Consider the following 22559-nt stretch of genomic DNA (forward strand, 5'->3'; position numbering starts at 1 on the left):
GTGCATATGCACATGTGTCTATGTGTGCCAGTACTGGAGCTTGAACTCAGAGACTTGTTCACACCCTTGCTCAGCTTCTTTGCTCAAAGCTAGGCTCTACCATATGAGCCATGCTCCTGATTTCAGCTTTCAGCTTGTTAGTTGGAGATAAGAGCGTCTTGAATTTGTCTGCTTGGCCTGGCTTCAAACCTTAACCCTCAGACCTCAGCCTCCTTAATAGTTAGGTTTACAGGCATGAGACACCAGCACCCAACTCATCTTGACTTTTAAACACAAGCAACTAGGTCATAGACAGTCCATCCTTATAAAGTGTCTGAGATTTCTTAATTCTTATAAATTATGTAATAATATGCAAGATGTGGAGGAAATAATGTAACACCTATACTGAATTGCTATATTTATGGTAGGAACAAAAGGAGATTATTCTACAAATTGTACTTATTTTTAACACCAAGACAAAGTAAAAATAACCTTACAAATCTTTAGAAATGATTTTACATTGCTTACTAAATTTTGGAAACATAAGAAGCTTATATCTTTTAATACTCTCTTTAATAAAAAAAAACAGTACCTTGCTCAAACACAGGCAATATTGTCATGTGAGAAAATAAATGATTGGATGTGTGAATTGTTAGGTTTTTAAAGAAGCTACTGGGTAAGAACAGCGCTATGCACGTGGTATAAGGAATAGGTTTATTCATCGTTCTGGCTGGCACCAGGCCAGGGTGCCACTCTATGCGGCTGGGAAAGCAGCATCTGGCCCCTGGCTAGGCCTTATCCAGGGAAGGGGCTGGGGAAGGTGTGGCCAGGTAAAAGGAGGTGGGAGAAAGGTGTGTCCACAGCAAATCCAGATGTGACCTCAGTGGTGCTAGTTGCCTAGGTAACTTGGGTACTGGGCGGAGACTTGGCTATGAGGAGGGTGGAGTCAGCTCACCATCCAGAAGCATACCTTGCATGAATGAAACAGGACTGTTGGTGTTGGGAAAGGAAGATGTAGAGCTTATGAACAAATGAAATAACTGAAGCAATTCTAGGGTCAGCTATTGTAATAGACATACATGTGCAGATAGTCATTTATGTCTTTTCCTGCATGTCCTAGATTAATATCTCCTAATTAAGGATTTTTAGTTTCCATTCAGTGAATTTCTATTTTAACTTTCCTTACCCTCGGTGTGTAAGAAATGTCTCCAGTGACATCCAGCTGCTCTTTTTGTATAGAATTTGAGTGCAGAAACAAATTATATGCTTAAAATGGATCAGGATGTTTCACCACACATTGGTCTGGGATGAAAACCTGCTAGGAGCAGAGGCCTCTAATTAGAACGTGTTCTTATGGTAGGGAATTTGATTAGAAATGAGAAAGTTTGAAATTCTTTCCTGGAAAGAAATTGTCTGATAAAATTACAAATTACCTGTATTTCTTTGGATATTTCTCTTATCCTACAATGTTGCTGATGCTTAACTGTGTGATTCAAAGTTTCATTAATAAATTTGAAATATGACATCAGTTTAAAAATTATTTCAGTTAAAATATATTAAAACTGTTATAAAATAATGGTTAAAAATAAAAAAATACTTGAAGATAATGCTGAAGAATGATTGTTTTTAGTTGATTGTGTACAACAATGATCATGGTACACTTTATATATATATTATTATAAAGATACTGTACTGAGGGGTTACAGTTACATGAGTAAGGTAATGAGTACATTTCCTATCAAGCATTGTTAACCACTCCTTTGTTTTTCCCCTACCATCCCTTATGGTACACCTTTGTATACTTTTTTTTTTTTTTTTTGGGTCCGGTCGTGGGGCCTGAACTCTGAGCCTGGGCGCTGTCCCTCAGCTCTTCCGCTCAAGGCTAGCACTCTACCACTTGAGCCACAGCACCACTTCTGGCTTTTTTTTCTTTTTGCTTATGTGGTGCTGAGGAATCGAACCCAGGGCCTCATGCATGCAAGGCAAGCGCTCTACCACTGAGTCACTTTCCCAGCCCTGTATACTTTTTTAAAAATACAAACCATCTCATCACTTTATTTAGACACCAGAAGTAGCAAGACACGTTTCCAATTTTCAATATTTTCAATAATGACTTTTTTGTTTTTATTGTCAAGGTGATGTATAAAGGGGTTACAGTTACATAAGTAAGGCAATGAGGACATTTCTTGTCAAACTTGTTGCCTCTTCTCTCAAATTTCTCCTACTTTCCCTCCTCCCAGCACCCCTCCCCCAGGTTGTACAGATCATTTCCAACATATTGTCTTTTGTATGTCGCTATAGCATTGGTCCCCCCTTGTCCTTTCTCTCACCATTCTGTTGTTCCTCTTCCCTTCCCTAATTCAAACAAACATATATACAATACCAGGGCACCAAAATCAGATACAGTGACAACAGGGGATGTACCATAGGGGGGAAGAACTTACGAAAGAAACAAAAAAAATCACAGAGTACATGAAAAGCAACAACAACAAAGAAAAACCTCTTATGTCCACATCTTGAAGTTCATTTCATTTAGCACCATCTTATTTGGTCATATATACAAAGCTATTGAGCTATTCTGCTCATCTGCTACGATTATCCTAGATGCATACTAATTATTGCAAATAAGAGAAGCCATGAGACATGTTTCTTTGGGTCTGGCTTACTTCATTTAATATGATTTTTTCCACGTTTTTCCATTTCCTTACAAATGGAGTGGTGTCATTCTTTCTGATGGAAGCATAGAATTGAAATTCTATATAAAAGTAGGTGAATTGAAATGCAAGTCAAGGTAAATATCATCCTTATACTAGTAAGAATGCATTTACAAGGAAACTAAAAGAAATGTAGGAGACTGTGGGCTAAAGAGAGCCCTTATACATGTCTGACTGGCATGTAAATTGCTATCACTACTATGGATGATACAATAGCAGGTTTTCAGAAAATTAGAAACTGAACTACCACAGGATCCAAAAAACCTACTTCTGAGACCCTACAGTGTCTTGAAACAGTATCTGCTATACCCACGCTACTGCAATGCTCATTACAATAACAAGTGATTTAATTGTGTATGAACAATTGAATGGATAAGGAAAATGTGGTATCTACATGAAACATAATACTATTCAGTCTCTACAAAGCAGATCTTGCCATTTGCTATGGCATGAATGAACTTGGAGAACATTATACTTAGGAAAATTAGCCAATCACAGAAGAAGAATAATGACAGGATTCCATTCATCTCAGAGAATATAAGTTGCCAGAGGTGGAGGAACAGAGAGGTGTAGATCTAAAAGATTATCATTTGATTTGGGCAAGGTGGCAGATCTAGAGGTCTGTGTAGTGTTATAATGTACATAGTTACTAAAACTACATAAGGTAGATCTTTTGCTATATTTCACACACTCAAAGGGGGAGGGAGGAACGTTCAACGGTGACAATAAAGACAACAGCATTGTTGATCATGCTAGTTTCTGGGTAGTTACTTATGTTCATCTTTCTGTCTGTCAGTCTGTCTTTTCACAATAATAGTAAAGATCATTAAAATGCTTGGTGATGTGATTTTGTTTTTTCTTTGGGACAGGATCTTACTATAAGGCCAGGCTGGCCTAGAACTTACATGTTTCAGCCCCATGCTAGTACCTCTGGCGAAGCAGAATTATCTGAATATACTCTTACTTTCAGATATTCTCTATCTGCGAATCCCAAATACCTCTGGTTGCTCATCTGCTTTAACATGCAATTCATTTTCCCTATCTCCAGCTTTATATTTTTAAAACATTCCAGGCTAGAGGAAACTCCCTAGAATTTTCAGTTGGTTTCTGCTGCAATTGAAGGGATTACTGGAGAAGGAAATGTCTCCATTACTTAAATAGGGTACCCAAGACATTTAAAGTAGATCAGGAAATCCTTTAAGATCCCTGACACTTCAAGAATTTGAAGGGGGAAAAAAATCCAACTAAAATCTACAGCTTCTCTGTGGAATTAAAGACCTCTGCTTTTCATCTAGGACTGTAGGGAATCTGACACCTTTTAGAAGCCTATAAATAATAAATCCTACATGCATTAAGCACGATTAAGTGTTGGGCAGAGATTATAGTGCATTAAAAAATACATTGACCTCTATTTCCATGAGTGTAGAATCTACTCTTCATGGCTCCTCCAGGTGAATGTGGCCTGAGGGTGAGGCTGATGCCTGGAGGCAGGGAGGGGGGCAGACTGTCCATCACCTCCTGAGCCAGGTCTCCATTGTTGGTGTCCCCTGACCAAGTAAGCCTGGGAACTGCTCTCTCTTGGTGTCTGGTTTAGTCCAGTGTTATTCTACTACTGTCTGTTCTATTTCAAAGGCAAGTTATGGGGAAATGGTTTTCAATGGGAGATTTTTTTGCCCCTAAAGGAAAAATTTAACACATGGAGACATTTTTTTCATCAGAGAAAGAGAGAGAGACAGAAACAGAGACAGAGAGACAGACAGAGACAGAGAAAGAGACAGAGAGACAGAGACACAGACACACAGAGAGAGACAGAGACAGAGAGAATGTGCCATCAACATCTAGTGGCAGAGGTCAAACATGCTGACAACATCCAGGACAACATCCATCAACAATGCTCTATCCCAGCTACCAACGCAACTATGTTCATTGAAGCATTATTTACCATAGCTAAGATATAGAATCAACACAAAGGCTCTCAGTAGATGAATGGATCAAGAAAATGTGGTATATATGCACAATGGAATTCTATGCTCTCATCAGAAAGAATGACATCGCCCCATTGGTAAGGAAATGGAAAGACTTGGGAAAAAATCATTTTAAGTGAAGTAAGCCAGGCCCAAAGAAACATAGGTCCCATGGTTTCCCTCCTTTGTAATAACTGGTATATGTGTAGGATAGTCCTAGCAGAGGATCACAGTAGCTCAATAGCAATGTACATATGACCATATAAAATGATGATAATTGAAATGAACTCCATGACATGGAAACTAGAAGTTTTCTTTTGCTTCTATCTCTTTTTCTGTCTTTTCCTTTTTTTCTTTTTTTTTGGGGGGGGGGTACTGGGATTGAACCCAGGACGTTACACTTGCTAGGCAAGGAAGGACATTACCACTGAGCTACATCCCCCCACACCTTTTTTTTTCAGTGTACTGTTTGCAGTTATTTCTTTTTCATTTCATATTTCCCCTCTGGTTGATTCATTGTGTTTTTTTTTTTAAATTTTGGTATCCTTTGTCTAGTATATAAGTTTATCTGATTTGGGGATGGGAAGGGTAATCACAGCAACGGTGGGACAAAGGATGAACCAATGCAACAGTGATACTCATTAGACAGTGTGTTAGAAATGAGCTTTACAACTTTGGGGAAGGGGAGATGGGAGAGGGAAGGAAAAGTAGAAGAAATTAGGCAGGGGAATAATACTGTTCAAAAAGAAATATAATCATGACCTTATTTATGTAACTGTAACTCCTCTCTACATCATCTTTACAATGAAAAGAAAAAGAATGGGGGGGAGTGATCAACCTTATCTAGGAAGAAACATCAATGAATCCTAGTTTTATCTCTTCATTGAAATAGTTTATCTCCTCTTGAGAATACTTAAGTGTGTGTTTCCAGTTGGGTTCCTTACAAAGCTAACTATGGTGGGAATTGGCAACCAGGTTACTAATTAAGGGTGACTTTTAGGACTAACAGCCACAGAAGAGAAGGAAAGAAGCAAGATGGGATAGAAGACAGGTGAAGGACATAGCCTGACTCTTGAGCTGGATGGGCTTTCAGTGATGAGTTGCTGGTCCTTTGTATCCCCTTGTGAGCTGCCTGGGAAGGAAACAGGACATGGGAACAGTAGTATTTCATCGAGAAGCAACACCTAAAGAGGACTAAGAGCATGAGTCATCTCTCAGTACTATTCTAAGCCACTGAAAAAAATAGTTCCTGTCCCTCTAATGGAGCCCAATTGCCCCCTGTTTACTCCAGATTCCCATAGTTAAGATTATTCTGCTTATTAGGTCATCTTCGTGTACTTATAACACTGATTCCAAGTAATAGTTCAAGACATTAAACGGATTTCAAATGTCATTATGCTATTAATGCATATAAAATATATAAACATATATAAAATAATTTATAGCACATATGAAATGCAGTTACAGGATACAAATATTTTAAAATTAAACTGATAAATTAGTAAAAAGTAAATTATGAAGATATAGGACTAAAATTAATCTACTACATTATTATCTACTGTGATAGTTATTTCAAAAAAATCAGCTTTATAGTTTATTTCTAACAGTAATGAATAAATACTAACCCTGTCAGCCAGGCACCAGTGGCTCACACCTGTAATCCTAGCCACTCAGGAGGCTGAGATCTGAGTATCAAGGTTTGAAATCAGTGGAAGCACACAAATCCAAGAGACTCTTATCTCTAGTTAACCACCAAAAAGCCAGAAATGGAGATGTGGCTCAAGTAATACAGTGCTAGCCTTGAGCCTGAAAGCTCAGGTCTAGTGCCCAGATCCTGAGTTCAAGCCTCAGGACTGACACACATACAAAAAAAAACTAACATTATCATATTTAAACTTAAATCTTCTATCAAATCGTGTATAGTATTAAAGATACTCATTCTGATTTCTGAAATCAAGTGTTATCTATTCATAATAAAACTTTGGGTATTCATATATTACTGACATAAGTGCAGTAAAAATATATTGACACTGAAATTGAATATATATTGAATGAAAGAGTGTGCCTTATTGAATAAAAGAGTGGGTATAAGGACATTTTATAGCCTGTCCATTTCATAAAGTGAGTGCATAAAGTCTAATGGAGATGATATACCCTGGGTTAGTATGACTCTTGTTATGGTGGTTTAGAGAGGAATTATTGAATTTTGGACAAAGGTGCTTAGGAGGAGCTTCAAGGAGGAAAGAGTGAAAAACTATGGGATTTAACACAACTTTTTATTTTAATTAATTAATTAATTTATTTATTTTTGTTTTTGAGATGCTGGTGATATTTAAACTCAGGTCTCAAACATGCTAGATATGTCCTATACCACTGAGCTGTGCTCCAAACAAGCAAAACTATAGGTTTAAAAAAAATGTGAACTCCATTTCGATAAGCATCATTTTATGTGGTCATATACACATAGTTACTGAGCTCTGGTGATCCTCTCCTAAGAACACCTTCCTTTGGTCACACTATGTGAATGTTTTAGAATGCTGTTTAACGAATCATGTTCAACTGTAAAGATAAGTAAGTACTTACTGTTTTGTGGTCAGTTTCTTTCTGGAATACAAGATCCCAGCTATGGTTAGCCATAAAGTTTTATTGGAACTTCCACACACATCAAATAATGTGAACTCTACAAGAAACTATCCTTTCTTCCTTTATCTATTTAAAAACTGTCACTTCCAGAATAAATACCTGCAAATCATTGAAACTTCCAGTTTTAAATATACTTCTTTAAATTTTAAGTGTCTTTCCCCCATCATTATAGGGTTATATTTCAATGAGTATTTTCATTTTCTTAGCAATACGATAATTAGATATGGAATTTCAACTGGGAAGGAATTTATGAGAGACAAGATTTTGTTATTGCTGGGAATTAAACTTGTATCAGAATCCAGGCCTAAGCACTGTCAGTTGGCCAAGTAACATATTGTAGTGAGAAACCAGGTACAGCTGAGGTATCAGGAGGATGGCACACACTGCAGTATGTGAATGGGATTTGGGATCGATTATTCCAGAAAATAGCAAGAAGAAATACAGTCCAAGCATCAGATATGGAAAGCAGACCTTAATGATACAAACACTATTAGTCAAAAGTACAAACCAACCGTAAATTCTAGAATATTCATGTGACCAACTGGGCTGGGAAGGGATGTGAAGGGTAAACAAAGGAGGAGGCTGCAATGCTTGGTAAGAAATGTACGCATTAACCTGCCCATGTAATTGTAACCCCTCTGTACAGTGTGTTCACAAAAAAATAAAAATTAAAAAAAAAAGAAAAAGTGTCAGCAATGGCAAGTCAGTAACTGCTCATGAAGTATGTTCATGAGGATGAACAGATTTCAGAAATCTAAAAATGGAGCATTACATTTAGGAGAGTTGAAGGAGTGATATGTGGAAATTAAGAGGCAATTTTTCAACTGCTGAGAACAAGGTGGGAACACAGTGTTGGCCGAAGAGAGGACTCAGAACAACAATGAAAGATAACAGATGAATTTCTCATACAAACTCCCAAGAATGTGATAGGCTGAGATATTGGGAGATGGATGTAGAGCCAAGTGCCATGTTGGCCTGGCCCAGATGACTGTGGCAGGTAGCGTCTAAGAGAATTCTTCCTGATTCCTGCCCGCTATTCCTCACAGCCTTTTGTGATCTCTTGGCAAATATTCTGTGGGATCTATTATCTCAGTTGATTTAACTGAGAATAACAAAGATGAGAAATGTTAACTACTCTCACAGTTGTAGTCTACTAATATAGCATTTTTTTCTCTCTCTCTCTGAGACTCTATCTCTGTCTATCTCTGAATCCCTATCTCTTTCAATCTCTCTTTTTCTCTTACTGATAGAACCAAAGGGCGCAACTGGTCATCAGTCAGCATGGAATTGAAGCTCTTTGTCTAACAGCCTGCAAGAAATTTAATCTGTCAAAATCTAGGTGAATTTGAAAGTTAGTACTTCCTATAGAGCCTCAGACAGGGCCCCAGCCCTGGTTGATGGTGTGATTGCAGCTTACAGGAGATGCTGAGGTAGAGGGTGCCACTCAGTGATGGTCAAACTCCTCAGCATAGACATGCCAGAAAATAAATGTGTTAATGTTTAATTTGTTACACAGCAGTAGACAAGTCACATAGGCATGAAGTTGGTGGTGGGGTTAAGTGAATACTGGGTTGGATGGCTTCAAAGCCAAGGGCCAGAGAAAAGAGAAACACAGGGCTAGAGCATGAAATGAATCTATAAATAATGTTACCATCACAACATCCAGGACAGGATGGACCATTCTCCATGACCTCTCCTGTGTTCTGCTAGGCTGTTATCACTTCGTCAGATGTACTCTGTATTTCAGAGAGATAAATCACTTAATGGGTAGCACTAAAAGACCAAAACAAAACAAAACAAAATACTTCCCTTTTAAACACACATTAGGCTCAGTTTCATTGCCATTATCTGCGAGTAGAATTTTGGGTGAAATCTACTTGTACTACACTCAGCTCTAATAACCAAAGCAAAAAGAGAATTTTATAGTGATTATCGGAAACATGTATGGTGTTCTCTTGGTGAATGTAAAAACAAACTTTGGTATGCTCTTTCAAAGTTCTCATATTCCCTGGTTTCCAGTTTTTTTCCTTTTCCAGTTTGTAATGGAAGGGCAATGTGAGGTCTTAGTTCCAAATAGCTTTCCATGAAAAAGAAATGTAAAATGTATTTTGATTTTTTCATAAAGCTGCACTGTATTTTAAGAAATGAATGGAATTGGGACTCTTAAATACAACCATGAGGTCTAAGATGTAACTTACATTCCTTACTCTAGCACAAATTTGTTTTACAGTCATATTAAAGTCTTTGTCTTTGGTATGTATGTGTGTTTCCTACAGAGCTTTCAGAAATAAAGCATCAGATAAATAGAAAAGATGTATTATGCCTTGTTTGAATGTATATTTGAAAAAGTCTTACCTGAAGATCTAACATAAGCTCAGTAACAACTACATATAAAATTTTGTTTTTCCACTATAGAATTTTATCAGAACTTGTCTGTATTAATAGATGGTTTTAGGTGTCTAGGACTAAAAGCTCATTCTTTTGCTTAAAACGTGGCTCACTGAGATAAATCTAGCTACCGAGGACACTGAGAACTCAGATCTTCATACAAAGCCAGCCTGGGCAGACAAATCTAAGAGACTCCTATACCTAGTTAACCATCAAAAATGCCCAAGTAGAGTTGTGGCTCAAATAGTAAAGCTCCAGTCCAGAGCTAAAAAGCCAAGCAAGAGCACAAGACTCTGAGTGCAAGTCTCAGTATTGGCATGAAAATGAAACAAGCAAATAAACAAAAACAGTCGTAGGAATAGGAGTTTTTAGTCATAAAATACAGAACCATTGATAATACTTCAAAATCCCTGATGATCACATGTTGTCTACTCCATGATTTTATATCATTTTTCACATTTTATTTATTTTTCTACATTTTGATGATCACATTAGTTTTACAAAAGATTCTCATTGTGATATTTCCATGGTTTCTATTTTAAAAGAGTCATCCTAATCACTTATTTTTAAAAAGTTCTGTTAGTTTTTACTGTTTTGCAGCACAGTTTTTGGGATGACAAAGTGGTACATTTTATACTGTTGGGATTTTTTTTCATATGGTTGGAGAAGAGGAAAAGAAAATGAAACTAGAAAACCTAAATTAAAGCTTGCCGCTAAATCAAATCAGAAGTCATTTTTCACATAAAAATAAAGGCCTTTCTTCTGCAACAAACTAAATCTGATAAGAAATCTATAGTGACAAATAACTTCTTTTCCAAGTACACTGCAATTGACATTCAATATTTTTGGAAGCTAGTTATAAACAACTTTAAACAAAATGCTCCTAAGACTAAGGTTCTGCCAGAGATTATAAATGGGGTTGCCAGGAAAACTCTTGGAGATTGACAACCTGAAAAGCTCTATTTTGAAGGAACGTTCTCTTAGAAGTCAAGTTGATGTACTTGCAAGTTTTTGGAAGGAAAAAGAGAAGAAATAAATTAATAAAAATATTATTAATAAAACCCCAAAAGAGCTTGGTTTATAAAATGATACCTCTGTGTGTGTGTGTGTGTGTGTGTGTGTGTGTGTGTGTGTGTGTGTGTGTGTGTGTGTGTGTGCCAATGTATATATTTGGGCTTGAACTCAGGGCCTGGGCACTGTCCTTATTCTCTCAAGGCTAGTACTCTACTACTTGAGCCACAGCTTTTCTTCTGGCTTTTGTTGTTGTTTTATTGGTTAATTGGAGATCAGAGTCTCATAGACTTTTTATTGCTTTGGACTGGCTTCAAACATGGATCCTCAGACTATAGTCTCCTGAGTAGTTAGGCTTTCGATGTAAGTCACCAGTGCCTAGTATGATATGATGTCATCGTAAGATGGTTTAGAATTACTTTGGAAAAAAAATTTCCTATAAAATGGAGCTTCATAAACATTAACCAATCCATATTTATATAGTTTATATGAAAATCTGAAAAATACAATATTTGTATCTTATATGAATTATTACTACGCAACAATATGAGTTTATGAACAGAGTGTTCTTACATGTCTGTGATGGCTCCATAGAATTAATATCAATAATGAATTAGCTGAGCTGAACGACCAAGTTTGGTGTAATATAGACACATGATCATTTACATAGGTTGTAGAATCTTAAGTTCTAAAAAGACCAAAAAAACTGAGCTTGCAGGATTTTATGTTTATTTTTATCTTGTAGCATCTTTATTGTTCTATTTTGCTTCACAAAAAATTAAAATGCATTCCTGGGGTCACCCCTTACCCGGGCAGTGTCTGATGGGCTTCCCACTCATGTCCCACTGCCCACAGCATGGGCTCCTCACCATACACTACACTGCCCCCAGCTGGCTCTGTTCTCTGTGGTCTGCAGTAACCTTGTTGGTTTCAGCTCTTAACAGATTATATAACATGTGAGAAAATTCAACGTTTTCCTTTTTTCCCCCATGTATACAATGACCATGAAGATACTGTGGCACATTTTAGTGAATAAGCGAATTAGTCAATGTGCAATATGCAAATAATAGAAATATTGTAGGTAACTCTGGGAGGTACTCATATTTATCCTAACAAGGATAACTCAGGGAGGAACTAATTCAGAATGATTGGGCATAGGAAGTTGGTGGTGTGGCTGTACTGGTAGGTAGTGGCTTAGACCTTGAGTTGCTTTAAATGATAAAAGACTGAAAGCTTTCAGAAATAGATTGATTTCTATGTCAGATTACATTCCACTAAATATACTTCATGCAGAGATGTCCTGCAAGGGTGCTTGTGGGGTTCACTCTTTATTTACTTATTTATTTATTTTTATCAGTCATGAGACTTGAACTCTGGGCCTGGGCACTGTCCCTTAGTTCTTCAGCTCAAGGCTAGCACTCTATCACTTGAGCCATAGCGCCACTTCCGGTTTTCTGGTGGTTAATTGGAGATAAGAGTCTCATGGATGTTTCTGCCCAGGCTAGCTATGAACAGTCATTCTTTAAAATTTTGGTGCATAAACTCAACAAGATTCAATTTAATTTCATATACAAATCTTAAAAAATGAATTTAGATATTCGTGGTAATGACTCAATTTGGAGACAACCAGTTTTCCATATAAATATCTAAGAATCAAACAGGTCAATGCTTTTCAATGGAAAGGGAATGGAATTTGGTTGTTCACTTTCATATTCTGTATTATTTTATGCTGATTATGATCACTTTGATTTATCCAAAATATGATTTTTTGTGAATAAAGGTCACTGAGGATTGAGTCTAGTGCCTTATGAACACTAGAGCATGCATTTGATCACTGAGGATCTCAGTCTAGAGCAATAGAATATTTCTAAAGCACCAAAAAAAAAAAAACCAAAAAAACCCAAAAAACCTACATTTAGCTCCTAAGTTTCTCTCACTCACTTTCTCACTATTAGATCTCAATTCCTTACTTCAATTATACTTTCCAATTTCTCTTTTTACAAAACCTAGTACAGAAAACTTTCATTAAATACACGTATGTGCTTGCTCTTGTTAATGTATTTTTTTGTTACAGAGGCATAAATCATGATTTTAAGGCGAGATTATCTTCTCCCCTACAAAGTTTTACATGTGATTTATTAAATTTATTTCTAATTCTAATTCTACTGTAAATAGCGTTATTTTTTGCCTCAGAAAATGATACATGTATATGTCTTTACATAGAGACAGCACAATGAAATTGTTTAAAGTATGTTATATGCGTGTATGAAAGCGTCTTCATGTGACCCCACTCATGACATTAATGTATGATGATTCAAAATGAAAATAAAATAAATAAGTTGTTTGTTTCTACTTCTCCAAGTTCTTGTACTTAGAAGAAAACATTTTGTAAGAGCTTTGCATTTGCAAATACACACTGAGTTCAATCCAGATCTGGCTCCTCTCAAAGATATAAAGGTCAATGATGCTAGTCAAAGCAATACATATTTGACTCTTCTTGGCTGATTTTTGCCATTAGGAAATTGAACACATATAGCAAAAATAAATACAGATATAAATGTATCAGTATTTTATGATTCCATGATAAGATAAGAACCTGAGGGACTCATGCAGGTTTAAAAAGAAATTTGATATTACTTAGAAGATGCTGTAGGTGACCAAATAGACAGCAAAGCACTCAGGTCTTAAATAATTCAACAGTTACATTTCCCCCATTTTCTTTATACAGTTAATACCAATTATTTCACTCATGGAAAATAAGTCACCATTCCATATTCTCTCTATATAAATTTTTTGGAATTATAAGTAATAAATGAGAAAATGGTGACCCCATATTACAAAGGTAAGCATAGACACTATGAAAGGTGTTTAAAAATCATATTGTTTAGAGAAAATGACAGTGTCATTTTCTTTTCAGTTATTTTTATGTCTTACTGCTTTGGATGAAGACTTCAGTCAGTGTTGAATAATAACATAAAAGAATCCCTTTCTCAAAGGCTGAAATATTAATCAGAAGTGTGGTACAAAGCCCAAAGAACCTAACAAACAATATGAATGTTTGCACATAAAGCCCAACGACCTGTCATTTGGAAATAATTGTCCTTATAAGTAAACCAAGATAAGAATTTTATCTTGATTTCATAGCTATGCCTAGTGAAGCAGTCCACCAAAAAACAGTAACGCACCCTTTAGCTTGTCTTTACATAAAATATTGACAACAAACTTACCAATTGACTCTAAGAAGATCAGCTAAGAACAGGAAGATTCCAATTTAAGTTCTAATACTAACAATCTATGTAGTTTGGAAAAATTATGTTACTGACTTTCAGTTTCCTTGTATGTAAAGTCATGACATTAATAAGTTATAATTTTTTTCTGAGGATTATGGGAGGTAATCTAAGTCAATAAACATCCAATAAATGCTAGAAAATCTTTCTGATGAGTTTTTCCAAATAACAATTTCTTAGCTATATAGATTATGATGGGAAAAGTTTGTTTCTGTTTGTTGTTATCTATAAAAACAAACCCTTCTTATATCACTTTTTTAGTATTTTCAGGTAAATGGGGGGAAATGTTATGTTTGTTAATTTTCTCTTTGATCATAACTAAATTTACTGAAGCAACTGAACCTCAAGCTTAGAATAGCTGAGTCTCCTTTTTTCCTTGTATCTAAACCAACAGAAAACTATGAGATTTCTTCGAGTTTAAAAAAATATATTATTACATAATAATAAAATGACTAAACTATTGCTTCTATTTTGAGTATACTTTAGAAAAAGAATTGAGATAGTGTTGCAGTATGTTACAAGAAAATACCCAAGTTTGGAACTAACTTCTTGAATATTAGAATTACATGGATTTATAGAACTCAATTAGTTTTTCAACCTAGGCAGATTGGCTTTGATTATTGACCTGATACACACCTGATAATTTAAGAGGAAGAGAGATCACTTGCAGAGAGGCAAGACTAACTGATGAATCACAAAGCTGGAAGAGTGCAGTTAAACTGTAAGTGAGAAGGTTGAACTGGACTTTGCTGTTAGGCACTTTGGGGAAACTGGGAGTTGGGGCCAGGGATAAAGCCTGAAGAATGAACATGAGATGTGCTTGGATCTGGAACTCAACAGATTTTATGAGACAAGATTTCATTTTGACTGATCTTTTCTAATTAGATACGTTTGAATGGCTAATTTGAGAATCAAGTTAATACAATCAAAGAACAGTTCCATTTCTATGCCTCTATTGTTATTTGCATTGATGTTTACATACCTCTACTTGATATGAGCTAGACCTTTCTCCTGTCTCCATGCTTATGACCACCGTAGCACCAGGCATGTGGTGCATTGGTCAGCTTTCTATCACTGTAATGAAATACGTGAGGCAATTACTTTATAATGAGAAAGGGTTTATTTTGGTTAACTGGCTTTGGAAGTGCCAGTTGAAAATCAGGTAACTTTATGAATTAGGTTGGTGGCAAAGGTGACACATCATGAGCTGCTTATAAGAGAAGAAGAGAGAGACATTGGAAGAGGCTGGTATCTCCCGATCTTCGTTTGAACTTTATCCTTCATAACCTACAGGACTCTCTTAAGGCCCCAACCCAAAGGTTCTCAGCATGAGATACCCTACCTTAGATAAATAAATACATTAATTATTAGCAAATGAGTCAACATGATACAACTTGGGATTTTTTCCCCACACATTATTTCTTTTTTCTGTTAACATTAAATCCTGATAGTTAACTAGAAGATACCTGACTTTTTTATCTACCTTTTTTGAAGGAGTTTAACTTTATCAATTGAGTTTATTTACATACATTTCCTACAGAAGATAAAGTACTATTAAATTGTTATATTTAGGGTCAAATAGCCAACACTTTAAAAATTAATTTCACGTGCACCTTAATTATGAGTCTTGGTGCTGATTTGTGTAGGTAGTTATTGCTTGCAAACTAACCATTTTAAACAAAAACATTAAGAGTTTGTTTCTCTGGGCATTGGTGGAATCTGTAGCATAGTGCTATTCCCATTGATTAAAATTAAATGATATAAGAGTAAAAACAAAATCTCATGAAACCTCATGATGAAACCTTTCCACTTCGGCATCATTCACACATAACAGACCATCTGAAATGATAATAGTTGCCACTTAAACTTCAGAAATAAAAGCAGCCCCAGACTTGATTTTTATCTTTTCCATTTTTATCTCACCATATAAATCTGACAAGTTGATTGTTACCAGTGACACCCAAATTAGAAGGAAGATCCTAGAGCACATGTGACTGGAAAACTAAACAGTAACATCCTTCCTACCTGGAAAATGTACCCAGCAAGATTTTTATCATTAATAAACTGCCTTCAATCTGTCAATGCATAGAAAACAATGAAGCAGTACTCAAGATAAAAATGATGGGGCTTCTTAATTTACCATTTTGAGCAAAGAAAAAAGAAGTATGTACTAGATTTTTGTCATATTAGATAAGTCTGAGAGCTACCCAGAACATGCATTTTAGTTTCTAGACTTAGAATGCAAACTTCAAGAAAGATAAACATAGATAAATTAACCTTCCACAGAGAACCCAGAGCTCTTCTCTGGGCAAACAAATGAAATAAATTTGGAGAAAACTGTATGCTACTTCAGTGTTCTGTACAATGTGTTGTACTGAATTTACTTTGTTCACAAAATTAGTGTCATAACCACAGCTCTGAATATAGAAATTCAAATCATGTAAAGTTGAATTAATTATCAAGAATGCACCAAATAAATGGCTAAAATATTTGGATACTTTTCTAACCTATGAAGCAAGGAAGATATTTCATTGTAGCTTCAAGTAACAATGTAATCATTATTTCTTTAAGTTACAAGATGGCAGAAAAATAAAATTGCCCTCCCAAAATGTTCAGATACAGAAAAGAACCTGGGAAAACACCATCACATTTTTTCTTTATTCCATACACTGCATTTGAAAACAAACAAAGAAAGAAAACATTTGACATTCTAACTGTGGGATCTGGAAATTATTCTGTAAATCTTGGTATCTAAAGAGGCTTAATAAGTCTCCAAATCTCTCAGTCCCCACAGGGAAGGAACATGCTATGAGTTTCTTCTGATAACAAAGATTGAAGATATATGAAGAAATTAAAAGATAGTCAGAAAGCAGCAAAACTCTTAGAGATCTGCAATCTTTACAAATAATCTGAACTCTTGAAAGGTTTATCTATAAATCACCCCATGTCTACAATTTAATTTGAGGACAACATTAGATAAAACGGCACATTACAGCCTGATGGGCAGAGTGAAATCATACCCGTGTGTATTATATTACTGCAATTGAAGAGACATTGTATCCTGGCCTTTGTCAAGGAGATGTACGTACGCAAAGACAAAATTTGCTTAAAAAATTCTCAGTGAAGATAATTAGCTGAAAGTTAATGCTTTTGCCTTTAGTAAAGCATGATATCACAAATAATAGGCTTAGATGAAAAGTAAGATCTACAAATTGGCATGTCCAATAATTTACTTTTAAATCAAAGAGTGTAAATTCTTTGTAAATAGCTGGATATGTTCATTAGACCCATCAGTAATAAGATACTGGAAAATGTTTACAAGAACCCCTCAATGTCTCTAAACTTCTCATTTCCAAATCTACACTACCATTACATAGCATATTACCTCTTAGTTTATTTTAAAAAAAAGATGCACAACTGTCCTGACTAAAATCTATTACTCAAATTACACTCAACTCACTAGAAGAAAAAAGTCAAAGATTTATGTGTGGTATTTTATTCGATCTCTTTTGCTTGCAAATTCCCCTCCCTTCTTTTGTATAGTAAACCAAGATGATATATTTGGTTTGTACTTCTTCAATGGAATTAGTTTCTTGGGGAAACGTAAGTGTTTTTCTTTAAAGAACCATAATGGAATCTATGGCGCATACTAGACAAAAGAGGCAACGTTTTTAAAGGTAGAATTCTAAGATGTGAGACTTGAGGTTGGAGTTTGGAGCTGTGCGGTGAATAATGTAATTACTTACATATGAGGAGTCCACTGATGATGCCACAGACGAGAATGGCATCACAATTGTGCATTGCATTGTAACAGTTTTCGTATTGGTCTGTGGTTCTAGACAGAAAGCAACTATTGAACAAAGGACTGTGATTTCAATGTAATTAACTGAGTGAATAGCTTTGCAACGTCTGGTTGTGAGATGATACATCAAGCTTTCATTAAAAGTATAAAAAAAAAACCCAAAACCATGCACTGTTGTTATTTTTTTCACTGTTGTTATTTTGTTGGCATCCAAATAAAGTATAAAAGTGAGGAACAATGCATACTGTTAAGTGATTATTATAGTTCTATTTTTAAACATTACAAGGAAGACAAACTAATTACAAACACCACATTAACTAAATGGAGAGACTTTCCCCAGACACCACAATAAAGATATTTTAAGAGAAGTTTTCCAGAGGGCTTTTATGTTTCATTTTATTTTGGGCAAATGCAGTGGATATAATTGTTTGATCACAATTCTACTGCTGAAAAATGTTATGATCCATGAAAATCTCAAGATATAGAACCAGAAACTTTGACTATGTTGTAAAATTCCTATTAAACTGATTTTAATGTATCTGTAAAGAACTGCATTTGTTGGGTTTTAGAGTTGATAGGTTTTACTTCGCATCCCTCTACTTAAAGGTGTTTAACGGGTTGGAAGACTGAATACACTGAGCTTACAACAGCAGCTATTTGATAAACGGTAGTTAATATTATCAATTCACTTTCTACATCAATTCATTTTGTTTTGTTTTGTTTGCCAGACCTGGGGCTTGAACTGAGGGCCTAGGCACTATCCCTGAGCTTCTTTTGCTCAAGGCTAGCACTCTACCATTTGAGTCACAGAGCCACTGCTGGTGTTTTCTGTTTAACTGGTATGGCTTCATGCATGCTAAGCAAGCACTCTACCACTAAGCCACATTCTCAGCCCAAGTTGGATGATTTCTATGTCATTATGATTTGATATGTACTACCCAGTCTTCCTTTGTGTGCAACATTCCTGTATTTACTCTGGAGGAAACTGAAACAAAATTAAACAAAAACAATTAAAGCTAATATACGTGTCAAACAAATACTTCGGAAGATTATGAAAAATCTTCTTGCTTTGCTTAAGATTTTTGGAAATAATTTACTCCAGTGTATGAGTAGTACTTAGGTAAAATGAAAAAAGTGCAGAAAAATATAAAGAAAAAAAGACAGTTTTCAGCAATAGTCACTTGTGAATGTTCCTTCTAGGAAATTTTTTTTAAGGCAATTAAAAGTGACACACTGATTTTTTTTTTTTAAACTTCATACTTCATGTAATTGCTCTGTTTTCCTCATTTTTCATTTCTTTTTTTTTTAATTTAATTTTATTTTATTTGAGAACATACTGTACAGAGGGGTTACAATTACATGGGCAGGATAATGCATACATTTCTTACCAAGCATTGCAGCCTCCTCGTTTGTTTACCCTTCACCTCCCTTCCCAGCCTCCCCCCTCCTCCCCACCCAATCCTTCCCCCCACCCACACCGACATTGTAAAGCTCGTTTTTGACATGACATTTTGTACTTCTCATTGTTGCAACAGGTCCACCTGAATCCTTAAACGACTTGTTTGTCCCCATCTCCTCCACAAGTTATACTGACATCAAATATAGTGAAATCGGGGGTTACACTGTGGGGGAGGGACATACAAAGTAACAAAGAAATAATCTTATAAATGCGTTAGAAACACATGCATGAAAGAAAAAAACCATTAAAATACATATTTAAGGGTTCGTTTTCCTAACATCACATTCTCTGACCTTTTCCGCTTGACTCATACATATACTAGATATTGCAAATAAGGGAAACCATGGGACCTATGTTTCTTTGGGCCTGGCTTACTTCACTTAATATAATTTTTTCCAAGCCTTTCCATTTCCTAACAAATGGGGAAATGTCATTCTTTCTGATGGAGGCATAGAATTCCATTGTGTATATATACCACATTTTCTTGATCCATTCATCTACTGTGGGGCATCTGGGTTGGTTCCATATCTTAGCTATGGTAAATAATGCTGCAATAAACATAGTTGTGCTGGTAGCTTTAGTGTGGTCTTGTTTGTAAACATTTGGGTCAATGCCCAAAAGTGGGATTGCTGGGTCTCATTTTTCATTTCTTTACCTTAAGAGGTAAGGCATGTATCTTTGCAAACGTCTGCCTTCTCTAGGCTAAATTATTGACTTTTTTTGGTCAAAAGTCCATGTATTTTAAATTTCTGTAAGTGCATTTTAATCTCAAAAGGTTGTTTCAATTTATATTCCCATCATTTGAAAATACGCTGGAAAGTGTTCATACTCTTTATATAAAGAAAGAAACACTAGAAAATGAATTGTTGATATTTTTAAAAGAAAAATTGGTTCTTTTACTTCTTTCCCATTTTGGTAGGGAGATATGACACTTTATTAATTTAAGCTTGCTTTTAAAATTCTTAATACATTTAAATGCTTAAATACATTTTTAGTTTTCAAGTGAAAAGTGCCCTTTATTTATCTAACTTTAATAATCTTTTCTTAAGAACTTAGTCCTTTTGGTTTTAAATATTTTTTATAAACTCGAGATTAAAAGGTATTGTTATATTTTGCCTTTTTTTAATTTGTGGATTATGTTTCGTTCTACACAAAATGTTTGAAATTTGTTCCTTTCTTCCCTAAGGAAATACAATTTTCTCAGAATCATTTACCAAAAGTCTATCTTTTTCACACTAATTTGTAATACCACAGCTGGTATGTATCAGGTTTCTAAAATACCTGTATCTGTCTGTATATGGACTTTTAATCCAGTTGCATTATTTCTTTATATTGATCCAATATCAAGTATTTTACTTATCTTATTGTTTAGATTGAAACAGGTTCTCACTATGTGGCCTAGGCTGACCTGGGCTTCTGGATCCTCCTGCTTCCTGAGTTCTAGGATTATAGATGTTCCCTACCATCCTGGGTGATTTGTTAAGAGTGCAAATCCCCAACAACTCATTGTTCTTTAAAACTACCTCACCTTCTTGTCGCCACTTCCTCTTGGAACGGAATTTTAAAGTTCTCTCTTAGAATTTGATTAAAATTACCCCCAAATTAAGATTGACTGGGGTGACTTGATATAAGCCATATTGATTCTTCTTAACTATTAATGTAAAAGCCTCTGAAGCAATCTGTTCTTTCTTTAAAATATTTTCTGAAATTGCTCTTTGCATGTTGTTGTATACTTTATTCGTTTCATTTTATAGATCATGTAGACTTCGTTGCTTCAGTGAACGTAAGTTCTTTACTGCTTACTATCTTAATGATTTGCCATGGTGTACTGGCACTGACAGTGGTTTGCAAAAGCCAGCTGTATGCAGCTCTTCTGTTCTTCTGTTTCAGTACTGTCACATCTGAAGGTTAAAATCAGCCATATGGTCATTGTTGTACCACAGAAACGAGCAGCCAGTACATATCAAGTTTTTCTTTTTCTTTCATTCTTAAACAGTACCACAGAGCTTCTTAGAGAAAGCTGATAGGAAAAGTATCATGATGTTTAGTAGAGTAGAATAGTATTATTTAAGTAATCTCTTTATAAAAGAGAATATGTATAGTTTTATTAAGTACATTTCTACCATGCTAAATGTTTGTCATCTTAAATGCTATACTCAGTAATCAGTTCTCTCTGATCTAAGCAAAATCAAACACACAGAAAACAGCACACTGAGCACACACAAATTCCAGTAAAGCTAAATGGAAAGATCTGATAGAGCAAACAATCAGTCCACAGGTTTGCCAAAGAGGAGAGTAAGGTCATGGTAGAGGGAACTACTTAGTTCTAAGAAATGAAAAAAGAAAAAAAAAAAAGAAATCAAAGTGATGAAGCAGGGCAGTATCTCAGCACGGGGTTTGGAATTATTCTAGAAGAAAGATTCAGAGTCATGGAAATAAAGGAGGAATGAGCTTTCAAAGAGTCTAAGAAATGGCTGAGATAAAAGAGAAAGAACACGAAGAAGTAAACCTGAGCAGAGACGAGTCAGGGAGAGAGAGCACTGAGATCAGAGCCTGGGATCCTGTGGACCAGGATTTGGGAACAATTAGGTGAGAGTATTTAAGGCTAGGCTACAGACATACTCTGCACTTGGAGAAGTGAGATAAAAAGCAGAGTTGCTGAGCGATGGTGAAGCATCTTTTCTGTCTTTTTGTCTGATTCTCCAGAGAGTGCTAGCCTTCTGTTTTAGCTAGAATGGTATTTTCATATATTTACATTCAATTCACCATCTGTTATTTTTCTGCCTGCCTCATTATGAAAGCCAACTATATGCTAGAGCAGGCACAAATCTCGATACCTTTTCTTTACTCTCTGGGAATGAAAATTGTGAATGACTAGGCCCACAGTTGATTGTTGTCCCTGATTGAGATCTTCTGTTGCTCTAAGTCACCCTGGATGACTATGCTTCTGCTTTCTGCTTGGCCTGGCTAGTGGCTATTTTGGAATCATTTGTGACAAATGCCGTCGTGAAAAATGGAGGGACGTGAAAAAGGAGAAAGACCTGGGGACATTGCACGAAAACTTTATCTGGATGGATTATGTATCTAAGACACCGCTACCTGCTTCTTCCACTATTTAACAATAGGAGAGGGGAAAAAAGACTGGAACATTAAACGTGAACTCTACCCTCTAAATAAAGCAATGTGAGTGTCTGAACTAATGCAAGAAGATGTAATGGTAAATATTTACATTCAAATGAGAAATCCATGTTAGAAGAAGGGCTGGGAAGGAATCAAAACATTTAGGCTGACACATTTTTAACCTAGAGAAAT

This window comes from Dipodomys spectabilis, unplaced genomic scaffold, assembly GCF_019054845.1.
Source record: "Dipodomys spectabilis isolate Male_0828 unplaced genomic scaffold, ASM1905484v1 ptg000009l, whole genome shotgun sequence".
Lineage (NCBI taxonomy): Eukaryota > Metazoa > Chordata > Mammalia > Rodentia > Heteromyidae > Dipodomys > Dipodomys spectabilis.